Genomic DNA, 23,896 nt, shown 5'->3' with positions numbered 1-23,896 from the left:
GTAATTTTTGTAATTAAAGTCAGTGCTAAAAAAAAGACAAAGAAGAGACACAAAGCGCAGACGTGGTGATGTAGGAAAACACTAGTTCACAGTCTTGGTTGATTAAGTGTTGTGTGCTGATGAAGCTGCCTCTTAATAATCAGCGATTAGAGCATCACTAAGCAAAGGGTAAATACCCCCAACTGCTGTGGCAATCACAGTCAAACCACACACTCATGAAAAGTAGACCTCATGCAGCTGATGTGTTATTCAGATTTAAACAGGAGTATGCGAATAGCATTTTGGGGCCTGCTTAAATCAGGGCACAATAAAAGATGATTCTGGTCATTCTGAAGATGCCTTACTAAATTGAAAATATACATACAAGGGGGGCTTTCTGACCTTGGAGGAGGAGATAAAAACGCCACTGTCGTGAAAAGTAAATTAAGGCACTTATTGTGCAATACCTCTGGGCTGTGGTGTTCTGAAATATATTCCTTCATCTATACTCTCATATAATATCACATTGATTGCGCACAGACGGCCATGAACGTCATTGATTGCCATCTTCTTATTAGCATATAGATTAGCTTCTGGTGGGGCCGGGTAAATTAAGGTGGAAGAAGGAAGGTTAAAGAAGGAATGAAGAGGATAAAACAAGGTAGGCAAGGTGGAAACAACATTAGGAGAAGGGACGGACAGATTGGGAAGATTCTGTTGTTTGTTGTATACAAGGGAGACCGGGGATAGATTTCAGATTTCACACACTTTTTGAAATAATTATTTTGAAATAATCTTTCCATTCTGTTCTTTGGGATTGTCGTTCATTCTTTCTCTTTATGTTGTTTATTTCCGTACCTCCCTTTTTCCATCGTCATTTTTACATGTGCTGCATCCATTCAGAAGACTGAGGATAGAAAGAACGAGAGTAAACGAGAAAAAGAAAATATTGGAAGAGAAAGGAAAAGAGATGGACAGGAAAATCAAGAGGGACAGATGAGGATGAGGCAGTAAACTGGGGTGGGATGGGATGGGATGGGATGGGGGTGCTGCTGTCTGTCTGGTCTGGGTCTGATCCATATTAGTTTCTCACTCCTCCACTCAGCATGAAATGAGTGGGGGGCAGGGAAATGAGGCGGGGGTGGGCAGCCATCGGGAGCGAGGACAGATGCAAGAGCATTGAGAGATGGAGGAATGCTGATTTCACGGTGTCTCTCACATCACTAAATTTGGACTCATAGACTGCTGTAAAAGTCCTAGTAAGTGGTAACTAGTCTGTTTGCTGTTATGTTGGTAAGAGCACTGGTTAATACTCGGATTTATCATCAGTGAGGTTTTTTGCACTTTTGTCCCAGGACTGTTTGATGGTGATTAGTGAGTCCACTAACCGATAAAGATTTTTTTTGTTTATATTTTATACTCATTTATGTGTATTTATTTATTTATTTTTTTTGCATTACATTTTTAATGCGTATAGTTTAGATTTTCATTATACATTATTTTATTTGCATTTGATTTTATATACTTTATTTTTAATTTAAAAAATATTTTAATTTTAAATATTTTTTTAATTTTGGTTATTTTTTCATTTATAATCATTTTTATTTTATGCTATTTTTTAATTTATTACTTATTTACTTTGAAATCCTGGCTTTGAAAAAAAGTAAATTGTTTGAATTAGGGGAAAAAAATTATTTGCTTATGAAATCTGCCTAATTTCCAATAAAATAATATGATATGATAGGGTCACCAATAACCTGTCCATCTGTATACTAAATAATAAATATCAAACTGTCCTGTGTTTAAACTAAATTGAAATCACAGATCAAAACGTATGCATTATTTAAATAAAAATGTATTTGTGTTTATTTGTTTGTTTTCAAAGCAGCTTTACAGAAAATCATGATGTTAATGTTTATATTATATTAATATCTTCATGTCTCATTAAGCAGATTAGAATTGGGCGATAATGTAGTTTACATTTTGCAACGATACAAGCAATCAGTAGTTGAGATATGCAGGCCATACTATATGGCTTGAACAACAAATCACAGCCAAAGAGCACTTGCTGGTTTCTGTGGGCTTTCTACTTGACTAATGACAGTGTACGACAGTGAACAGTCTCACCGTAACCCTCTCTCCATCCTGCTCTCTTTTCTTTCTCCTCTGAGACTCAGTTAATTGGTGTCCCTTTGGTACCCCATTCTGTGGCAGTAGAGCCGCTACGGCTCCAGACAGACATTCCCAAGTGACTCTCTTTCCCTGAGCAGAGCCGCAGCATCAATGCAGGGGAGATGGATTAACTCTCCCTGAGAAGGCTGTGAATATAGTACACTGATGATGACCACTAATAGGAGGCCCCTCATACTTATTAATGGGAAGGAGGATATGAGTGTCAGTAATGAGCACCTCTGGAACCACAAACCTTATTATGATTGTAAAAAGAATTGGTTGCCGTTGGTTGTTTGGTGTTCATTGATTTATTCTTTTATATGGCTATAGTTTTGTTCTCCTTCATAGACATGCCAACATTTAAATTAAAGGTGCATTGTAATTTTTAGGAGGATCTATTGACAGAAATGCAATAATATACATAACTATGTTTTCAGTGGTGTATAAAGATCTTACTTAATGAACCGTTATGTTTTTATTACCTTAGAATGAGTCATTTCTATCTACATACACCGCGGGTCCCCTTACATTGAAATGCACCGACAAGTTTCTACAGTAGCCCTAAACGGGTTTCTTTACTATGTTGTTCTTCATGCAAGGAAGCTAGCTAAAGTCATCGAATAAAACACTGACACAATGATGAACAAGTAACAATAATATTCGCAATAACATATCGTTTTACTGAATAATAAAGTAAACCTAATCTCTTAATTTATCTTTGTAAAGAAACCTCATTGCTTAACTGGCTACACTCTGCGGTCTCGGACTACGACATCTTTTCCTGTTGGCCACCGTAACTTTTGTTGGTTGCAATTCGCAACCTCACCACTAGATGCCGCTAAAAAATCACACACTGCACCTTTAAAGGTGTAATTGTTTCCTCATTTCTTTTCATTTCATTGGTTTAAAATCATGTATACTGATATGAGATGAAGACTCCAGTAATTTTTTGAGTCAATACTCAAGTTGTATTTTTCACTCTCATGAGGGCCAACATAGTAAGATCACATGACCAGCCAAATTAGTAAACCCCCTGTTGTTGGTCATTTTTGTAGTAAATTCTGCAAATAGCGCATTTGTGCAATGGCTTTCTACAATAACTGAACATTTTTGCTTTTAGTAAGTAGTTTGTAGGAAAATTGTAGTGCCATTGCTTTTACACTGAATCGCACACCTTTTTTTTTGTTACAAACTCTTAAAGGGATAGTTCACCCAAAAATGAAAAATCTGTCATCAATTACTCACCCTTATGTTGTTCCAAACCCATGAGACTTTCGTTCATCTTCGGAACACAAATAATAATTTTTTTGATGAAATCTGAGAGATTTCTGTCCCTCCATTGACAGCTACGCAACTACCACTTTGACGCTACAAAAAGTTCATAAAGAGATCGTAAAATCGAGCGGCTTTGTCCAAATTTTCTGAAGAGACTTGATCGCTTTATATGATGAACAGATTGAATTTAGGCTTTTATTACCATATAAACATTAATCAGCAAACATAAAAAGAAGCTCAATCAAACCTATTGCAGAAGCTCAAATGTGCTGCGTAACACGAGAATGAACCTCATTGGTTCTCGCACGTCAAGCGAACATGCTTGAGCTTCTGTTTACCACAACTGATGTGTGAATAATGTTAAAAGCCTAAATTCAATCTGTTCATCATATAAAGCGATCAAGTCTCTTCAGAATTCAATTCATATGGGTTCGTTTTACGATCTCTTTATGAACTTTTTGTAGCGTCAAAGTGGTAGTTGCGTAGCTGTCAATGGAGGGACAGAAAGCTCTCAGATTTCATCAAAAAGATCTTCATTTGTGTTCAGAAGATGAACGAAAGTCTTACAGGTTTGAAACGACATGAGGGTGAGTAATGAAGGGATTTTCATTTTGGGGTGAACTATCCCTTTAAGCCAATGATTTTGGGCAAATCAAAGTGTTTTGAAAAACCAGCCTGTGTTCTTTGAGTGTAACATCTCTTTTCTTGAATGTCAGAATGCTACAAAGCAGAACACCTCTGTGGCTGGCCTGGAGAGTGTGTACATCAGCACAGGAACACACGTCTGTCAGTGATGCAGCCCACAGAGAACATCATGTGGACAACTAAACTTGTCAGTAAATCTGAGAGCATGTAAGTTACATTTCAACTTCTTTAATTAAGCTGGGAGATTGTATCTACCGGGACAACATGGACTAAAATTTTAGGCCGATAAACACGTTTATATACACACTGAGGGATCCGTCTTTGACTCTGGGTTGAAACTGAGACACTCAAAGCCCTAATTCCTTCAAGTCTTCGGCACGTTAGAGTAAGCGCACACTACCAGTCTCCCAGTGCAATTAACCTTCAGTCCCACTCACAAGAATTCTGGGTCACTGCACTAAGGAGGGAAGATGGTTTATTTAATAAAAGCACTTTAACAGACAGCTTGAGAAAAAGCTTCTGGATTAAAGAATGGATGGATGGGCAGACAGGCAGATTTGTTGAGGAGAGGTGTACTATTATTTCTAAACAATTGGAAAAAAAATTTTTTACCTGGCGGGCGGACACTAAACCGGACTACAATGGACTCGAAATGGACTCAAGCCATATGTAGTGACCACCAGAATATAATAAAATATTTTGTAAATGATAAGAGCACAATCACAAAGTTTCTATGTAATCATGTAATAATATTTCTCACATAAATCCACCCAGCCTAGAAAGGATCAAGAACATGCTAACATCATAGTAGTGAGTTTTGCATGGTGAAGAAGCACTCAAATGTGATACTTTGATTCTAAATGTGTAATTTTACAGTCTAGATCACTGATTTTAGTCTCTTTAGAACAACCAATTAGGACTCAAACAAAACTCTCCAGTCAGAGATTGATGGAAATGCTGAGGCAAGTGATGTCAGTATATAAGTAGGACTTGGTTTGGAATGATTTGCGCTCTCGTTCTAACCCAGCTGTGCTGTTATTTGGCTGAATCACCAACTTGGAAGTACTAAAGACAAGAGCAGTTTGAACGCACACACGCACGCACATGTGTGCAATCATCCAATTGCACTGTGGTCTGGTGCACTTATTCACATGGTATCCATTCTATATAATCTGGCCTAATGTGGGTCACACGGAATGCCAAGGGCACAATGACCCGTTCCTGACCCCAGACTCTACTCTGCATGGGCGTCTCAGATGCACATACTATACTTGGCGAGAAAGAAATTTGCCTTTAAAGGAATATCCTTCAGATCATTTTTGTTTATATATATACAAAAACAGGCTTTTAACCCTGTAGAAAAGCCTGATAATACTCCTATCGTTCTTCGAATTTGGAATGAATCTAAAGTAAATAATGTGTTATACATTCTAGAATTCCCAAGCTCATCTTAATACACAAGGATGGCAGGTTTTGTGTTACAAAATAGGATTGCTGTCCTAATAAAAGTGTATTTTGCATACACAGGTTTGCCAAAAGCAGGCCAATGCCCTCACATCCACACTGTCGTTCCTTGAGCTGTCAGATCTGGATTGGCTTCTTTGAAACAGGTCTGGAAGCATGCAGTAAGAAAACAAACACATTACCTCTCCCTAATTCCTTCCTACCTTGTTTAAGAACCACAAGAAGGAAGGAATTTCACAACATGCACATAAATAATGCCTACCTTACGCTTTGGCTTTGCCTTTCCTTCCTAGGATTGGATTACGTCCTGCTTTCCTGCTATCCTACACCATTTCTGGGTTGTGTTTGTGCTGTAAGCCTTACCGCAGAGCAGAGAGAGAGAAAGTAGGGGGGAATCTAGGCATTAGCATTCCAAAGTTCACATGTGACACGGCCTCAGCCAGTCACAGGACAGCATGCTTTCATGACCCTCCCCCTTCTTCCTAAATCCCTCCCCTGCTTCTTGTTCTGTCAGTCTACCAGCACCATGGCAACACAAAGGGCTTTAATTTCCTCTCTCGAATTTCATGGCGGCTCGCTTGAAATGCATGCAGAAAAGTTTACTGATAAAATGACCAAACGCAAGTGAGAAGCATATGCCTGATGCCATCAATAATGACCTATTTGCTTAAAATATTGTGGAAAAACAACTGTTTGACCTGTGAAAGCATAGACATTTGTATATAGGATAGACAAATATATAGTGTAGTTGTTGACAACTATGTAAAAATAAGGATAACACTACAATATAGGTCAGGTTTGATATGGTTTCAATATGGTTTCAAAGTAGGTATCATGAACTAGCATTTGTTAATCTTGTTTAATGTTAATTATATATATATATATATATATATATATATATATATATATACATATATTACACATAATAATTATTAAATACAATTAAATTATGAACTATAATATTTTTCAACATTTTAAGTCATGTAAATGAACATTGGTTAGTGTATCATGAACTGAAACATGAATTACCAAAAATATTTGAATATTTATTTAAATAGAATATATATATATATATACACACACACACACACACATTCATTTATTAAGCAATTTTCTTCAACCTCAGTTCTTTGAGATAAAGACAAAGCTAACATCCTATGGGCCACTGGGTTTTGTGTAGGCAATGGAGCTGCAATACATGCAATATATGCAAATATATTCAAATAATGGGGCATGAAGATCACAGTAAAACACAGTCCTCAGGGCCCTGGGGTTAAGCTGATTGGTTGAAAGGCTAATTCTGTGTGTTGTTTGGTCCAGAGCGAGATTGGTCTTCATCTCAGTGGTCATGTGTTCCTCATCATGGGGGGAGGTGGAAACCACTGGAATAAATCTAGCATGTCCATCCATGTGTTTGTGCATGCAAGTCTGCAATAATTTATTAATGTATGAAATTCCTCTGTTTCCTGTATGTACCTAGGTTTGTTTTATGTTTCCTCAATTTTTGATTGTAAAAAGACAAGCATCACTATTACTATTATGACCAGAATAGCAGAGTTTTGGAGCTGGGCTGTTTTGACTTGAGCAAGTAAGCAACCACCTAGTATTGCCCTAGAACACCCTAGCAACCACATAGCAACATTAGAACCTCTCAGCATCCAAAATAGCTATTTTAAAATTCAATTGAGTTTGTGTTGTACTACATGCCTTGTCTTTTTATCTTGCCCTTGAAAGTCAATATTACATGATTGGAAGAAATACAAAACTGTATTTTATTTCTCGCGTCTCCCTATCTAGCATTAGATATTCATAAATCTCTGTATGCATTATAAGGATGATTCCAAATAATTAATCTGCTGTATGACTTATCTGGTTTGACCGGTACTTAATTATCTGGCCCTCAACAGCTCCCCTGATACTCCACTTCCAGACACAGTGACCCACTGCCTCAACCTGTTTTCCAGTAAAACAGTAATTCCCATAAGCCCCTCTGTGGAGAAGCAGAGGCATCCGTTGGTATATCACATTTCACCTGAGAGGTGGATTTCATAGCCGTCACCCTGTAGAGCAATGGACCTCCAAATTGACATGAGCATCATATTATGTTGGCGTGTAATAGAATATGCATAATTCATGGGCGAGAAGAATGAAATATTTATGGGGAGTCCCTCTGTGCCGCTGATGTCCTGTTGTAGAAATACCTGCAATGGTTCTTTTGATGTCCCTTGAGTATTTTTCCACAGTATGATCTTGCATGGAGCATAGTTGGCTTTTAATTTAGGAGAACTGAGGGTTTAATTAGTACATTTTAACATAGTTAATAAATCATTTTTAAAAATGACCTTTTAGTTTAACAGGTCAATAAAATGCTCCTAATGTTAAGTCAGTAGATTTTCACCTCATTTTACCTCGAATCAAAGAGGAAATGTACCATTAAATAAGATCACCGCTATTCAAAGTCATCTGACATTCGTAATCTTACAAGAAACCCAGTTTATTTAGCATAAAGATTGTTTTTATGGTAGGCTATTTTACATATTTTATCATTTTTCTGTACTATGTTGAATAAGAATGTGGTATGTGTGACTGGTGTGATATCAAAAGTAGGTCAGTCTGAGGAAACACTTAGACTATGTTATGGCTGCCATCTTGTGGTCATATTAAGATTTACATGTTGGATCTTGAGCTGTTATCTTTTTTTAAATTATTTTTTATTGAGCAGATTCCACAATGATAATATATGTGAAAGATACATGGCAAATATCAGCACAATCTGCTGTTGTATTTTTAACACATAAGGTTAAATGTATAAAAGATCTAAATAACCAGAACAGCCCCATTACCTCCACCTATCCCAAGAAAAATGAGAAAAATAAATAAATAAAAAACCCTAAAAAATGTATTATATAAAGGGAGTCAAATCTCCAATGGGAGAGCAGGATTTCACGTTTTATAAAATGTTAGCAGAATTCCTAATGCTGTGTTTGATTTTTTTATTTTTATTTTTTTTAGTTGTTGAAATGACATTAAGTCCTTAACCAAAAAGCATTAGGAGGGGCTGTTGTCAAGATTGTAAGCGGGAATGTTGATTTGCAGGATTTTTTTTTCTTTACCTGATTTATCACTGATTTATATTACATGTAGTAGATGGGACAGTTTCCATTTTAAAATATTTTCATTGATAAATTATGTTCTCTCATATTCTTGCATGTGACAGGTCTCTGAAAGTGCCATTTTATTATTGTGCATGTGTCTCCTGTAAAACAGAACTGAATTGTAATCTATCACTGCATTTTATTGTGGCAGGTTCTGGTCTGGCAGTGACTGGTAAGCTCCGCCCTCTACCGACTGTGGCATTGTGGGATGGTTATGGCATCGCTGTGCCCTCTAATGGCCTGGTGCGAAATACCAGACGTGCAACAGAGGAAAGATGTGAGGTTAGTGAGGACACTGGTCAGAAATGAAAAAGCTAGTCTCAGAAGACCACTGGGTGACGAGGTTGTGGGAATCTGAAGATCGGAATCTTTTGTAGTGACATCTGTTCATCAGAATGAGGCATTGTTCAAAAAAGAACAAGAAACACATTCTTCCACAAGGGGCAGGTCCTTTTCACACTCAACCAAAACTACTTAAAGCAACTGGAACATTTTTTCTTGCATTGAAAACAGATATTTACTCCAGTGAACATTTCTCAGGTTGAGATTAATTTTAAATCAGTTTGTACCTTTACAGTCTGTATTGCGAAAAGAAGCTATTGAATATTTCCTGGGTAGAAAAATATGCTTATTCAATTTAACATGCTGACCTTTGACATTTTGTCAACCCTTATTAACATGCATTTTTAAAGTATTAAATCTATTTTATAAAATATATTATTTATATAGTAGTTTTTTAGCAATAATTGCAATAATTTAGCAATATTTCTACAATAATGGTAAACAATAAAAAAAACATGAAAAAAAAATTGTCTTATTTTTTGTTGTTGCTGTTTTCATTTTATTCTCTGTGTGTTTTTGACTAGATGCATGCTAGTCAAGAGTCATACTTTGAAATGTCACGCTTAGCCACAAATGACGAAAAACATTCTCCTTTTTATCTAATGTCTTAACCACTTCCTGCCTAACTGCCAACTGAGTTACTAGCAAGAGATGCTTTTAACTACTGACTAACATTAACATTAACTGTATGTTGACTAACATTAAGTGTATATTGTACCATTTTTGTTTAAAATTTGTTCTCAGTGATGAAAAATATGCACTATGCATGATATCACAAATATAACTGTTCCGGTTGTCTAATACAAAAAAAGCCGTAATAGCAAAAGTCAAATGCATTTACTGGAATACATATAATTGCATTTGAGATAAAAATGATCTTCCTTTTTCTCAGTATTGCAAGGAAGTGTCTCTAAAAGGCAGCATGGAGGGAACTTTGATTTGGATTGTCACTGAGGTTGTATATTTACATAGAGATTGTCAGTATTCCTCTCTCATTGTTACTCGTTTATTTGTCTAGTTACGCGACGGACTTGTGACCTTTCCAGTCCGGATATTTAGTCTGACATGAGCAGGCCTTTCCCTTTTCCGTGTAGCTTGAATGGTCATGAATGGTCTTCAAAAGAGCTTGTTTGATGCTTTGCATGGCGACTTGGAAGGGCTTTTTCCAAGGGGGATTTGGTATTCACATGGATGATCTGATCTGAGAGATGGATGTGTTTCTGTGACACCTTGAGAAGTTAGAGTAAATTTAGAGTTTAGACTGACCAAAAGTAATCAGACTCAGTGGCTAAAATAACACAAAATTATTATAATAATTATAATTATTAGCATCATTATACTGTGCCATGTCTTTACATTTTTACTGAGGTACAGTCCAGTAGTCCATATGGTAGGGGAGACCGGGGCTAATATAGTGAATATTTCTCAGGGTGATTTAATTTTTTCTTATTTATTATTCTTAAAGATTAAATCCAAAGTTTTTGGAGGTAAAATCATTGATGTTTGGACCACATTTTGACCTTTTGTGCTAACCCCTATACACTGTAAAAAAAAAAAAAAAAAAAAAAAAAAAGTTGCTGCCTTAAATTTTTAAGCACAATCAACTTGGATGTTTAAGTCATTTCACCTTAAAACGAAATATTTGAAAAAGTTGAAAATTGCTTAACTTATTGTGATGAGTTACAGCAATGTAAAAACATATGTTGTCATAACTTATTGATCACATAATTGTTTTACAGTGTATTGGGGCAAGTTGTCATAATGGGACCCTGCAATTTATTGATACCATTTTGAGAGTAATCATTATTATGTGCAATTCTTTTTTATTAACTGATTTTTTTTATATGGCACTTAGTAAAAGATTTCATGACTACTTAAAAAAATTATTTTTATTATAATGGAGAATAAATGAAGTACCTGGCATAAGACATTAGTGAGAAAGAGACCCGCTGTACCTGTGAAAGAAGTCGCTCCACACTGAAGAACAGGCACCAGATTAATCAGTGAACAAAAATGCCAGTGTGTTTGTCTGAGAATGAACTTGTGCAATATTAACTGAGCTAATATTAAAGGGGATCTATTATGTCCCTTTTCAAACTCTTGGTTTTGTTTTTGAGGTCTTCTAGAAGAGATTTTCATGCTTGAATGTTAAAAAAACATATTATTTTTCACATATTTCACATTGTTGCAGCACCTCTTTTCCCAGTCTGTCAGTAACGCTCTTTTTAGTTTCTGTCTCTATGAAGCCCCTCCTTCAAAAATATTACTGTACTCTGATTGGTTGGCTGGACCAGGGTGTTGTGATTGGTCAACCGTTTCAAGCGTTTTTCGGAAATGTCACACCCCCTTACCATAACTGTGAGTTTCAACACACTAATGCAACTCAACCAGGTGATGTGTACGTTCCCGGAAGAAAACTCAAGACTACAATTGATTCGTTTAGTTCAGAAACAGTGCGCATTGATAGAGAATAACTCCCTTTGGAGTGACTTTGTGCTTTGCAACTTTGCAGACCTTTTTTTTATGCTCAAACAGCAACATTGAAAATGTAAAACAGCATAATAGGACCCCTTTATAAACTGTCAGATATCATAACCTCTAGTTGCATTTGTGTCTGGAATCTGGATATGCAGTTACCACAGTTACTCTGGGAACGAATAAATGTATTAAAGCATTCATGCTCTCAAAGCTTCTGCAGGGACCAACAAGCAAATACTATACAAAGCCTTCGTGAGGTCTTTTAATTCAGTCACTTGGCCGCTGCTCTGAATGTTGAAGGGGAAACTCTATCCTCTCCTTATTTGTGAATTTATTTGTCAGCACAGCAGGTGATTCTACTTTTCACCAGTTCCAGGTGGTTAGTGCTGCATAGTCTAACACAGACTCACTGTATGACACACCATGCGTCACATTTCCCCTATAGTGGTTAGGTTGGCATTACTTACTGCATTTTGCAGTTCTCGAGTTCTGGTTTTCACTTTCAGAAGTGTGACTGTGTCCTCACACAGCCTTGATGTACATCATTGAAAGATAGTTGTGGGTAATGTATTGGTCCATTTTGCGAAACATGAACCATTAAGCTAAATATTAGGAGAAATATGGAACGGATAAAAAAAAATGAAATAAAACATAAGTGATACTATACTATACTGTTGATAGAATTTACTAAAAAATTTTTTTCCTTTTTTAATTATAATGTATAACTCTGTATTTCAAAATTTCCAGAGTAAAGTCATCAAAACTCTGAATTGACACAAATGGAAGTATTTGAAATATATTACTAAATATTACATAAAAATACGTATATATTGTTTTAGCCTCAATTAGCAACACTTTCTCTTTACATCTTTCACGTTGTCTATCTGAGATGCTTCTTGAGCATTATTAAAGTAATTGTCATGTATGTACACATATTGGCTGTTTTTCCTTATTCTGTCCATGGGCACAATTTATATTTGTCTACGAAGCTAAATGGATGGTCAGTTAATGCAAAAATAAATGTTTTCATATAAAGTCGTATGGACTGCAATGACATGAGCGTGAGTAAATTATGACAGAAGTTTTATTTATTCCTTTGACAAAAAATGAAGCAACTGAAACAGACATGTATGTGCATGTGAAAGCCACACTCATGAAAGAACAGGTGGAAACTGGACTTTCAGAGGGTTTAAGTTGTTGCTCCTGTATAGGAAGTATATCTTCCCAAACTTTGTTCACAAACTGAAGCATGTAACTTACAACTGCTGATGGTTGTCTTTGTGACAAAAGGTTTAAGAAAGCAAAACAATTAGTGATGCCACCACAAAACATCACCATTTCCATTCAGCTGATTTTGACTGGCCTGATGCTGGGAGGTCATTCAAATTTTCCATGCTTCTACAAGGCAGGATCAACAGTCATAACAGGTCATGGTTAGCACTTCAGAGGCTGAGCTGCTGTTTAAACAAATAGATGTGAGATGGCAGAGGAGGGGACGTGCCGTCAGATGGCAGACGTGCATGTGCTCACAGACACGCACGCATCTAGTGGGTTTGGCTTTCAGGGTGTGTATGTGTCAGCGAGAGCATTTACTTCCCCAGTACTGGGTATTAGGTTTAGGTAGAAAGAAAGAGAGTGTATGATCGAGAAAGAGGGAGGCAAAAGAAGCACAATTTTTCAAAATGGCAAGAACTGAAAAGACAAAAAGGTACAAGTAATGGAAGTATATAGCAATATTAGATTTTTTTTTCTTTTTGAAGTGAAAGAAACTTCACTTTTCACCGTGTGTTTCACTGTGCAAAACATTGTTGTGAGTGGTTGCTAGAGCATGGTTAGGTTCCAGGAGCCAAGTCAAAAGATGTAGCCCCAAGTTTATGATATTAATTGAGATATTCTGGTCCCAAGATGAGGCTGAGATTTAAGACTGAAAGGTTGAATAGGAGACTAATGGATGGTCAGATAGCTGGATCACTCGGGGGTTGTAACAGAAGGAGGGTAAAAGAAAGAGAGATGTGATAGGTGTCACACAATTGCGTTACACGTCACCCTCATGTGGTTGTAAATCTAAACCAGTCTGATCCTGACTGCAAACACAAACACGTATTCAAACCCGGTTATAATGATAGAGCCACTTCCCACACAGAGAGACGGTGACACTTGATGACTCAAATTATAATGCATGACACTTCCTGTATAATCACAGACTACTCTGCAGTCATAGGTGATCTATATTTCTGGTATATCCACATGTTTTTAAAACATGTCACAAAAGCACTCTGTTTACTAGTGGAATGCTAATATATTTATAAAATGCTCACCATTCATCCTGCACCTGTCTAAACTGTCCCTCAGGGATGCACTTTTGGATTTTCCTCTGTCAAACTGTTCTGATGAAAACTCTGCTCCATTAGGGACTTGGACAAGCATTATGAATTATGCTCAACAGCTGGACAAAACATAGAGGGCCCTATCATACACGCGGCGCAATGCAGCGCCAGGCGCGACGCAAGTGTTTTTTGCTAGTTTCAGCCCGACGCAGTTATCATTTTCACGTCCTGCTCCATGTTGTTTAAATAGCAAATTCATTTGCGCCCATCTGTGCGCCCATGGGCGTGCTGGTCTGAAAACGAGGTGTGTTCAGGCACATTTGATGGCTCGTTGCTATTTTGAGGGTACTGAAATACCATTGACCAACTGAAACCTGGTCTAAAAAGTCAATGTCGCAATATTTTTTTTATTTAAAGAGCGAGTTAGTATAGGCGGGTCCACAACGCACATACTCTCTGCTTATTAAACACACAGGGACGTGCAGCAGCACACAAACATGCCAAATATTAAAAATAAAAGGATTACAATGTAAACGATTATTATTGTGTATGGGGAAATCCGGCTTGTCCCATAGATGGTCTGCTCGCGCGCTTTAACCTCGTGCACTAGCAGATCCGTTTCCTCTCAGGAGAGACGTTCAGTCTTTCCACTATCAAATTCAGCCATGTAAATAAATAGTGAATCTGCATGGCGCCAGCGGAGACTCTGATTGGTTTATTGCACGTAAAGCCCAAACCACACCCATTACTCATTAAAAGAATAGGACAACTCTTTTAGACCATGCGCCTGGCGCGCCGACCATTTTCCCCGTCGTTAAACTAGCAAAAGTGGATTCGGACACGCCCTTAACTTGCGCCCTGTGCTTTAGACCATGTGCTTACATCATTAAAATAGGGCCCAGAAACTATGCAAATGGATATACGTGGAATTCAAATTGTCAGTCTTTCTCAATCAACTAAATGGGAATATAGTTCTTTTTTTTTCTTTTTTTTTTTTACATTTGTTTAGTCTGTCAGTGTGTGTGCTTTAAGAAAAACAGGTTGTTCAAACTACGAAGTGTTCTCTCGTCTGAGCCAGCACTGTATTCTGATGCTCCGTTGGTTTAAAAGTGCTTTGGCTTAACTCTGAATGACAGCCTGTTTTTATATCGTGCCCAGTTCCAGGGAAAAGCTGGAGTGGCAGACGCTTAATTGGACATAATGAATGCTGGAGGGGACGGTGCATGACTAGGTTCAGTGGTCGCACACTATTTCCTCATCAGTCTAGCTCATTCAGTTGTATTTAAATCATAAAAATGTACAGTGGGTCCAAAAAGATTATCTTCCTTTTGAACAGTACACTAACATGCAAAAGTTTGGGGTTGGTAAGATATTTTTAATGTTTTAAAAATAAATCTTTTTCATGTATGTGATCAGAAATATTATTACAATTTAAGTTTACTATTTTAGATTTGATTTATATTTGAAAAATGTTACTCCAGTGTTCAGTGTCACATGATCCTTCAGAAATCGTTCTAATATGCCGATTTTTTTATGTTTGAAGTTGAAAATAGTTGTGCTGCTTAATATTCTTTGTGCAAACTGTGATACTTTTGTACAAGATTCTTTGATGAATATAAAGAACAGCATTTATTTGAACTAAAATTATTTTACATTATAAATGTCTTTACTGTCATTTTTGATAATGCATCCTTGCTAAATAAAGTATTAATTTCTTTAAAAGCAAATTGATCCCAAACATTTGAACAGAGTGTATATCTACAGTTTTATCATTTGAAGACAAACTTCGGTAACACTTTAGAATAGTGGTCCGTCATTAATAAGTAACTAAGCAGGAAGTAATGCAGGACTAATGAGTAGTACTACATTAACATTTTAGCTACTACTATTAACTAATATAGAAACAAGCTTAACTAATCAGTAAGTAATATCAAATTTAGGAGATAGTTCCTTATTAGGTAATCAACAATTACTTAATGAGATAAGCCTCATTAACAACTATTAACTAACTGACAAATTATAAAGAACATTATCGAGTGTCTGAGACGTAATTAGTCATCATTTTTACTCTGAATTTAGTCATAAAATGCATCACTAATTACTCAAGTGTTACCTAGTCACTATGCAGGAACTACTAGTGATCTGGACCATTATTTTAAAGTCGAAAACTTTTTTCACTTCAAAATAATGGTCCAGATCACAAGTAGTCCTTGACGAGTGACTAGGTACTTGAGTAATTAGTGATGCATTTGTGTCTATAAATACTCACCTAGCCTATCTATACAGTCAGACGCTTTAAAAATTATTCACAATTGCATCAGCCAATAGAAAACGCCGTAACCAGGGCTACGTTTTCAGGAGGGCAGCGATGGATCTCTTTAGCGGCCCAGCCAAGAATGAGTTACAACTTTCTTAGCAGTCACTTTTATAGTTTAACAGGAAGTGCACAGAGAACCTGATGATGCTCCATGGAGATAAAGCTTTCCATTCAGAATTGAATGATAAAGGCATGTATTACAGAGCTCTTTGCGTTCAAGTCGGAGCCAAAAAAAATGTCACGTTCCCCAAACAAAATGGCTGCTAATAGCAAAGGAACCCTGGGAAGATCTATATAAGGGATGCATGTTTACAATAGGCCCCTATATTTCTGACTGTCCCCTTTCCAATGCCCCTTTTCAATTACTGTGAGATTAACCGTTGCCTGTAAACCCCTCTCAATCAATCAACGTGGGCCCCCAGTTCTCAAGAGATTGAAAGTCACTGGATTATACCAGACCACATGAATATGAATCAATGGAATTGAGGGCTCACAAAGATCCCTGCTGAATAAGCTCTTAATGACACAACAACAGTAGCAATCCATGTGTGAATGTAAGTACACTTATCACAGCTGAGCCCCCTTACCTTATTAATTAACATTATTAGACACAAAATTCAGTGATACTCCAAGCAGTTGATATAGTAACCCATGCACCTTTCGAGATTCTTTCTTCCAGTCACCCTGGGTGAACAATTCAGGCCCTATTTGCTCCAGACATGAATCAGTTGAGTAGTTCCTCCAAATGCTTTTGCGGCTGCTGTTTACACTGAACCAAACCAAACATCCTCATGGCCATGGGTTACCGATGGCTTCAGTGACAGCTGTCAGCTGGTGGTGTGTAGTTAGGAATGTTTTTATTTATTCTTTTTTATTATTATTACATTAAGCATATTTAAAGGAATAGTTCTGCTGTTATTGTTATTATATTCTGCTTTTATTTTCAAAAAGTAGTCAGAATACATTACCTAAAATGTGTAATCTAATAGATCACGTTACTAACTACAATTTTCGTCATGCACTTTGTAATAAGTTGTAAGTAATCTACCCAGCATTGTTATTGCTGATCAGAAAAGAGAGTTAGAGGGATCAGTTTTGTACAAATTTGTATGACTGTACATTTTTCATGCATATACATTTGTGCATTTGCAATTTTTAATATGCTAGCATATAGATAATGTCAGAGCTAATAGGCAAGAATTCAAAGCCACAATTTAAAAATTCTTAAAAGATTGTTATATATTAGCTTAAAACAACCAGCCACAACTTTCTATGTGATATATATGGAGTAAAATAGATTGTAGCACAGTAATGAAAGTGGTTGCTCATTTCAAATATTGTACAGCATTCTCTATGAAAGGAAGGATTGAATCGCCAAGTGGCGATTATAATATCTTTTACATACTGTTTTTCTCAGCATGTGGACAAAATAAAACAGAATATTTGGTTTGAGACAAGCTACTCTTGTTTAGTTGGTGACTCTTTTGGCTGCCTTTCAGATATTTGATTAACCAAACCTTGCTGACTTAATTTACTCTTCCTCGGAAGTGCTTACTGCACCCAGGTAACTTGTAAACAAAACTTTGCTCCCCAGACTGATAAAAACCTGTGCATCACACTGGCGTACCTTCTGAGGCTGTCACTGGTCATCCTATGATGACATTATCAAACCAAAGTGGATTGAGTAAATAGGGAATGTAGTAACTTACAGTTCAGGTGCCATAGCATTACAGTTCACAGGGGTAAAGCTACGTGGACGTGTCAGTATTGCATCAGCCAGACATTCCCTGATAATAAAGATGGCAAGTCATTTCCCGCATTATCTTGTGTCTTTTATTTCATCAAGGAAATGCTCAGTAAAAGAATCAGACACATTTTTATTGATTTCAAACAATCCTGAGTCTGTTTTGTGGCTCAGAACAGGTATGAACAAGCCTTTATGTTGACCGGTAGTTACTGAATACGATCACAAATAAAAGTACCTCACCCTGTTTGATTCCACCTAATTCAATCTGAATCAGAGTAGAGCTCCCAACTGTGTGAGAAGGATTTCAATAAACCAGTGAAAAGCCTTTGAATGTAGAGCAAAGCACTTTTACTGTTATGTCAGTATTTAGTATTTGCACAATATTGACCTAATAAATAGAATTTGTGGTCAATTGTGTGTTTACAAAATTAAAAAACTTCACGAATGGATTTTTGAAACCAATAACCCCCAAAAATCCTAATATTCAATTCAATACACATTGTTTCAAAGCAGGTTTACAGAAAATGCATAAGTCCATATTACTATTTGTGATCTGTTATCTGACTATGTATTTCAGAAATGTACATATACAAATCACAGTTATCTAAAAATGTATTAATTTAAACAATGTAATCATTTAAGGCCGAAACAATGAGCTCATTGAAGTAATGAATACATGTTTGTTAACAAATGATTATGACATTGAAATTGATTCAACCTATTAGTATTTAATTAATACTAATAGGTTATGCTGAAATTACTAGCCAATACTGATATGTTTATCAAATTAAAATCTAATGTTTATGTTTGCAGTCAGTTTGTGATTGCAATTGGAGGCATGCTGGCATTAGGTTACATAACAATAGATAATGGCAAAAATCCAGTAGAACCATTTCAGGACGCTTGTGCTGGTTCACCTCATGGCTTAATGGATGTTGACAGGAATTGTCGGGTAAATGCGTTTGAGATTGTTTAGATTATAAATATCTTGAAATGAGTATTATTAACTTTAGAATTCAACTTTGGGAATAAGGTGTCAAGAGCATGTAACAAATACCATTTCATATTTATATTCTGATCTTTTAAGCTCTCCAAATAGAACTTTTTAAGAGTGTACTATTGATGTTTTAGAATAACATCCAGTGACTATGAGATGGAATTTTTGTGGCAATATTATGCAACATGCTAGTAACAAACTAAGGTTTTGTTTATTTTATGAGTTGGTGAAAGATACAATGGATTGGCTAATAAATATTTTGGACCTACAGATTAGCACTGATATTTTACTTAGACTACACTTTTTCTATTTTATACTGTTACTATTAATTGAGGGGAGTGTGCCTCAATAAATTAATATTGAACGTTGATAAAGTTTACACACATTTGTACATTTTCAGAGGAAAAAAGAATGACCAAAATGACACAAATACCTCTTTGTTAAAATTATATCTCTTCAAATTCCTTCATGCTTATCTGATTATGTAATGTACCACTTGGAACATTTCAAGTAAATACTTCTAAATCCTCTATTCATCCTGTAAAACAAGTGCAATAGGCTTAGAGGTGTAACATCGACCTTTGTGACCCGATATGAAAATGAGCTTCTGTAGCTCAGCTGTATGTACACAACTGTATGTACAATGAAATCCTTATGTGTGCATGTTTTTAAGCTTTAAAGATGCATTTCATTTATGATGTGTTTAAAAATAACCTTTTAATGGCATGTAAATTATTAATTTTGTCAATTTTTTTGGAGCTGAAGTTTTCTAGAGACCAAAACATTATAGTTGTTGTTATAGTTAACTAAAACAAACTGAAACTAATACCATAAAAAAAAACATTTTCTTTACTTGAAATACAATAAACGTTAACTGAAATAAAATAAAATATAAAAAACTTTTAAGCTGCAGTCCGTAACTTTTTGAGGTTAAAAATTACCCAAAATAAATTTTTGAGCAAGTACATAACCAGCTAGTGTTCAAAACTCTCTGCTTGCCTTAGCTCGATTCAAAGCGGTAAGCTTGCAATAATGTTTTTAATTCCAGTGGTACTGGTGGATTTCCACAGGAGATTCGAGCATGTCTTTGCGTCATTACGTCACATAAAGAAGGAGTCTCGGCTAGTAGGCTATATTGCGTGTGAGGATGCTGGAGGTGGAGATTTAGAGCCTTTTCTCACAGCACTTGATATAAAATTATCAATTTGATCCAGAAAGGTTTAAGCGACAATCACCAGTGAACTGGAGATTCACCCGTTGTAAAATGCAAAAGACTTCGGACTTCAGAGTGGCTACAGAAAAAAAGAGACTGTAACCGGGCTCATACGAAAACAAAGATAATATCGGAAGGGCATTAAATGTAGTCACGCAATGCTGACGTTGTTAACATTAACAATTTGAGAACAAAGTGTAATTTTCCCGGTTTGACGTGATATGATAAGCGATCGGCGCGATCTACTGCAATGCTTTTTTTTTGCAGATTTCGAACAGAGATGGCGACAAAGAGGAAAAACTACGGACTGCAGCTTTAAACTTGTTTTGTTTCAGCTACAGTAGTTGAGGTGAGGAAATTGTTTTTCCTCTGTTCGAAATCTGCAATTGCAGTTATTTGCGGAATTATCAACTTTACGTGAGTTGTGCTTCGGCATGGCACTGCGCGGATGAATCCAATGTTTTAGAATAAAATTTTCTAAAACAGAATTAAATACAATTTTGCAACTAACCCTCTGATGCATAATGATGATGCAAAATTGATCCGAATGAACAAAATGAATGAATAAACGAATTCATTAGAAAATGTATTAGAACTCAAATAAATAGACATTAAGAATTTTTGTTGATGGTTTAATAATGTCCATTTAGAGGGTAAAAAAGTTAAAAATACTTGTATTTTTAAATAAATGCATGCATACGTATATGTAGCAGTTTAATATCTAATTTAATGTTCAAAAAGAAGAATCATATTTAGCTGTTCTTTCATTGTCTTTTAGTAAAAGTCTTTATAAATCTGCTGAGGTGCAGGATTAAACAATGCCCCAGTGGTCTTACAAACCCACGAGACATGGGAACGGTTTCATGCCTTCTCCAATTGGCCTAAATGGGGGGCAGTGACTCAGCAGGGTGAAACTGGCAGAGAGGGCACTGGGCGTTTCAGGCTTGTCAGTTCTGCAACCAGTGTATCAGATTTCACCCCTATGAAAGCCCTTGCCTCAACTGCTCCGGTGCTAAAATGTCATAGGTAGAGTGAAGTTTAGATTACCACGGTAAGAACGTGCATATGCAAGGCCAAAGCATGAGCTGGCCAGGACTGTGGCTGGATTCACTCCCAGTGACAGTCACTGATACAGAGACATCTATTCTGTGCATAGCGGTCAAGGATGCCAGCTGACTGGGTATCAGCTTGGACAGCTCGGAAAAAAAGGGGTTGTTTTAAAAACCAAAATGGTTCTATGGCATCCCTTTTGCAACCTTTATTTTTAAGAGTGTATATATAGATGAAAGGTCAGTCTGTGGCCTTGAATGCCCGGATTTTCTGGCATGATGCTATATGCTAATTCAGCTCTGCGACCTTTTGGCCTCGACTGCTTTCTTTCTGGTTCTAAACAAGGCTGCTTCTCAAATCAAAATGGATGTGTATATGCCTATATCAATGTTATGAAGAAAAATAATGCCTATATGCTCTTTCCAACTCCACCTCTGGAGGGAATTTTTTTTTTGCAGAGCAAAAAAGTACAATGAAATCCTACAGCTAGAAGTGATTCAGAATGAGAGTAAAATTTCCCAGACTTGCTAAACTTAATCACCTGTAAGGATTGTTCTTGAAAAAACTTGTCTTTAGAGATGGGCATAACTACTTATTTTCTCATACCTACTAATATCAAAAACCTTCAACAATTATAAAACATCAATGCATTTAGCTAATTCTGCATTATAAAATGATATCAAACATCACAAAAAAAGTACAATAGCTATAGTCAGATTCAGTTTAGTCATTATTTTTTAGGTTTCCTGCTTAAAAAGCCCAATAGAGTGAATGATGTGAACCGTCTGTTTTTAACACAAATCATGTATAGTTTCAAAAGAACATGGAATACAGTGCATCCGTAGTATGAACTACTTTTGTGATCTTTTTAATTTTTTGACAGCACACACACAGTCCTTATTTACTTTCATTATGTTTAAAAAATGTGCAATAATTCTATCAAAATTATTTATTGTAAATCTTTTTTTCTTTTCTTTTTTACAGAAAGTTGACATGAGGGTGAGTAAATAATAAAATCCTTTCAGATTCTAAAGTGACTGTGCAATTTCAACACTTAGTTTCTAACACTTACCGGAACCGTTCCTTGGCTAGTAACACCAGATTGCTAACTAAACTTCATATTTGCTTTTCTTGGCCTCTTAGCAGTGATTGGGGTAAAAGGTCGGGCGAGGTGCACCCTTTTACACAGTTATACATGCATCATCCTGTTTTAACATTTGAGTCTCTGCATAGCAATTCTTGTTAACTACAGTCATGATAACGTTCATATAGGTTCAGCATTAAAATATTATATATTATCTTTTTTCTTAAGTAATGACTCATGCTTGATTAGCTATAGAACAAGTATTAATTTGGCTGATGTGTGCACTTTTTCATCTTAATTCATTCAATTTTATCGTAAAATACTACATGCCCTCTCATGGAGGTGTGAATAAGGCCTTTTGACATAGATTCATAATAAAACATCCTGAACTTAGGCCTGAGGCGGTCCCAAGACGCGTATGAAGGAAAACCACCCGCTTAGATGCAAGGTGTGATTATTTGTCTGTTGTATCTCGATGTTGTTTGATACATACTGAACTATTGTCCAGTTTCCGTATTCAGAGGTCGGTTTTCAGAAGCCAGTCAATAAAACCTGTTACCACCAGCAACATACTGAAAACATACCCAACACTGTAGTCATCATTGTGATCATATCAAGGTAATGGTTTGTCTGCTGTAAAAACATTTCACTTGACTTTCATGTTAAAATGATCCTTTGCAAATATGGATGAGTTAACAGAAAATAAAAACAACTCCTAACTTATTTATATTAAAACATGGCTTAGAGAAAAGTGTATATCCATACTGAGCTTTCTATTTCCAGGCCTGTTATCCATAAAGAAACATTTATTTGTCAGCTGATCCACAGGTCATGTTTATTATCTAAAATGTGAAGTTATATCATCCTCACGAGCAGCTTATGTGTTTTGAAAACAGTCTTTGAGAACAGATTTCTGTGCCTGCATGCTGTTTGACAAGGAGAATGAAATGTGAGGTGAAGTTGACGTCAAATTAAATACTATTATTTACTGATGAAGGTAAACATATGGTTTTCAAATTCCCAGAAATTCACTGCTCACTCTAAACCTCGGGTTCCTCGTAGGGAATGAAGTAGAGCACATGGTTGCTGGTTGGTGCGGTTGATACGCACTATGGAATGAGTCTAGATGCCGGATAAGCAGATTAGCGCACATTAGTAAGACCCTTACGTGCAGGAGTCCACAAAACCTGCCAAGAGAGTGTATGGCTACTTGTTCTATCTTTGACAGACTGACTAGGCTGTATTTATGAAGGAGGCCAACACACCACTGCATGCTGCCTACAAAGGGAATACCAAGCAGGAACAGATTTAAGTGTTAAAAACATTCAAATGTTAATATTCTTTACAAAGCCAAAGTGTGATCATGCTATTCAAACTGCTTTATTAATTGAATAATTCATCTCCATAAAATAATATTTTGTACAGAAACAAAAGACCAGGGGTTCATCCTGGTCAATGATCTGGTTAAGTCATTATTTTATTTCAGTTATTAATTACACCAGAGACTATATACTGTATATAGTATTGGAAGTTTCTAATGCTCATCAAGCCATCAAGCCTAAAAAAAACCCCCAGTAATATTGTGAAATAATATTACAATTTAAAATAATGGTTTTCTATACTTTAAAATATAATTTATTTCTGTGATGCA

The 23,896-nt window shown here is 36.2% G+C and overlaps 2 protein-coding genes across 2 annotated transcripts in view; one reads left to right on the top strand and one right to left on the bottom strand.

The window, feature by feature from the left end:
* Positions 1-5,927, bottom strand: part of phc2b (polyhomeotic homolog 2b (Drosophila)) — a 31,338-nt gene extending 25,411 nt beyond the window's left edge. The window contains exon 1 of the mRNA XM_056270615.1: positions 5,798-5,927. The gene's annotated coding sequence lies outside the window, so the exon portion shown is untranslated. The remainder of the gene's footprint in view (positions 1-5,797) is intronic.
* Positions 1-23,896, top strand: part of ppm1j (protein phosphatase, Mg2+/Mn2+ dependent, 1J) — a 223,099-nt gene that overhangs the window by 170,817 nt on the left and 28,386 nt on the right. The window lies entirely within an intron of this gene.

Source organism: Rhinichthys klamathensis, unplaced genomic scaffold, assembly GCF_029890125.1.
Source record: "Rhinichthys klamathensis goyatoka isolate OS25496 unplaced genomic scaffold, OSU_Roscu_1.1 h1tg000303l_1, whole genome shotgun sequence".
Classification (NCBI taxonomy): Eukaryota; Metazoa; Chordata; class Actinopteri; order Cypriniformes; family Leuciscidae; genus Rhinichthys; species Rhinichthys klamathensis.
The sequence above is the reverse complement of the archived record's forward strand: the minus strand, read 5'-3'. Positions and strand labels throughout refer to the sequence as shown.